The 2,686-nt window shown below is 51.4% G+C and overlaps 1 pseudogene; it reads right to left on the reverse strand.

Annotated features, from left to right (window-relative positions):
- Window positions 1–1,213: 1,213 nt before the first annotated feature.
- On the reverse strand, window positions 1,214–1,861 carry LOC136486025 (pentatricopeptide repeat-containing protein At5g08510-like; annotated as a pseudogene).
- Between the last annotated feature and the right edge of the window lie 825 nt (window positions 1,862–2,686).

A 2,686-nucleotide genomic window follows, 5' to 3' on the forward strand; every position in this document is an offset into this window, starting at 1 on the left:
ATGCAATAGTCCATACTTCATACTAACTCATAGGAACAAAATATTTAGGCACTATTTAATTATTTTGCTCAATATAATTCGCTAAAAATGGCACTTTAAACATGGTTCAAGTGTTTACCGACTTAACAAAAAGAGTTGATTTTAATTTCCAATTCACCTTTTGAGCTCCCAAGAACACTGGTTAACAACATTCGTTTTCAAAAATTAAAGTTGCACTTTCAACTTTACTTAAGTACTACACACAAGTTATATTTTATTTTTGTTTATATGAATTGTTTTTCGTGCCAAACAATTAAAATAACTTATCCCATTCTTCTTGTTAGGATTTTCATTAGCACTTTTACGCACTAAGTTAACTTGGATATTTAGTTGAGTCCACAAAAGTGAGTCACATATGATTCGCTTATCATTTCATGTGCGTTTTAAATTTTTAAAACTCGAAAACTTGTTTGGCTAATCTCTCTCGGGCCTCAATCTCGGTGCTAAGCAAGCTCGTAACACCAGGGGTGTTACAATACGACACTGAGGATGATGATAATACTGTGAGGTATCACCCAAGTCAATGAGGTGAGGTGGGGATCCAGTATACTGACCATAGTCCCCTTGTCCAACCCCTGTGTAGTCGATTCGACGCCGTAGCCCTTGGCCCGCCGCTCTTCCTTGCGTGTCGGGGCCGAAGGCGGAGCATACTGAGATTGAGCTTCCAACGCCTCGATGCGTGATGTGAGATTCTTGACATCCTTGCTGAGCTCGGTGGAGAAGTGATCGACCTCTGGGCGCCATCGGTTGAAGGTCTCCATGAGCAACAACATCGACTTCATCTGCGCCGCGAGCGCATCCAATTTCTCCTCAGCAGTCGCCATGCGGGATGTTAGGGTTGGAGGTTTGGTTTTACGCGCCAACGGGCGGTGATGTTTGGGTAATGGCGGCGGCGGCGGTTTTGGTGAGCTCGTCGGACCAACCGGAGAAGCAATCGGGATCGGAGTGGATCCATCCCGCGAGACCTCGGTGGGATTTTATGGATCCGGAGCGAGCGATAGGAGGGAACGGCTTTGATACCAGATGTGGCGATCCTAGTCGGATACTGAGAGGTGACCGGCGTGCACGCGTGGCAGAGAGCACGGCGGAGCCGCCTCGAGCAGGAAGCACTGGTGAGGAAGAAGAGAAAGGGGATTTGGTTTCTTAATTTTCGCTGTCCTCACAACCTCCCACACAGCGATTATCAATAGTAACGCACCTTGCGGCCTACAAGCCGTTTTACAGGCCCAACGATGACACTAATCAAAATAACAAGTAGCAACAACCTAACAGGGTAGCCATATACTGTGTAGTCCATCACACAACGTCGACGCGGCCGTGCACGTGGCACGCCGCGAGGAGCGCCGCGAAGATGACCCTGTCCGGGCGCGCCTCCATACCGGCCACGAGCCGCTCCGCCTCCTCCACCTCCCCGGCGCGCCCCAGTATCTCCACCATGCACGTGTAGTGCTGCAGCGCGGGGCGGGGCACCCTCGCGAACACGCGCCTCCCCTCGGCCACCATCCCGGCGCGCGCGCACGCCGCCAGGAGCACCGTCACCGCCCTGTCGTCCGCCACCGCCTCCGGGACGGCGAGCAGTGCCAGCGCTTCTGCGCACCGGCCGTGCGCCGAGAGCGCGCCGGTGAGCGCGGTGCGGGACGAGAGCGTCGGCGGCGTTTCATCGAACAAGGCGCGCGCGGAGGCGAGGTCGCCGCAGGCTGAGTAGCCGTGGATGAGGGAGCCCGCGGCGGTGCATGGCGGCGTGGATGGAGGCCACCAGCGGCAGGGACGGCAGGGCGGACGCCCGGCGGAGGAACGCCGCGTAGCGCCGCCGCAACCGCATTGATGGATGAAAGATGCTAATCCTCTAGTATATATAGTTAATATACATCAATACATGTACGTATTAGCTTTGTTTGTTTGAGCAACACATGTACGTATTAGCTGTTTCATTCCAAACGTCAAAGTGTATTTGAGGCCCAATAGGAAGCAGCCCATTTAGGCCTATCTAGTTGCTGCTGCTCCCTTCATTATTGTTTGGATTACGAAGCGTCAAAGTGTCGTGGCTCTGGCTTCATTCGTTTCTCGACCAAACGCTGCTGTTTGTCTTCCTGTCTTCTCCTTCGCCAGTTCGCCAGACACCACTGCGCCGCGCTGGTACTGCTGGGCTGGGAGACCGGAGTCCGGACGTGAGACGCCACGCCACGCCGCCGGTTGCCACGGCCACGCCGCCGCCTGTCCAAAATTGACACCCACCGCCGGCTGCCTTCCACCACCAGCAGCAGGTAATCCATAACCATAAATCATCCAGTAATATTTTCTTATCTGATTAACAGTCACTAGTGATTCTAAATTTCCCTTTCCAATTTCACCGTTACAAAGTAGATGTAGATGTGTTTAATGTTGCAATCGATCAATAACTAGCAGAGTTAGAAGATCGATTCAGTTCTTAAGCGATTGATCCAGTAAAAAGTAGATGTGTTTAATGTTGGCCCCCCTCTACTTTGTTTGTCCAGTTTAGATGGACAACCCAGCAAGTAGACATCCAAAAGAATTCACTTATCGACTCCCCGAACAGTGCTATAGGAATCTGTACTGAACATTCCCCCTATAATCCTACAAGCTCCCACGGTAATAACGTATTTTGGTTCAGACATTTTGCTCATAT

The sequence above is a fragment of the Miscanthus floridulus genome, chromosome 10, assembly GCF_019320115.1.
Source record: "Miscanthus floridulus cultivar M001 chromosome 10, ASM1932011v1, whole genome shotgun sequence".
NCBI classification, from domain to species: Eukaryota; Viridiplantae; Streptophyta; class Magnoliopsida; order Poales; family Poaceae; genus Miscanthus; species Miscanthus floridulus.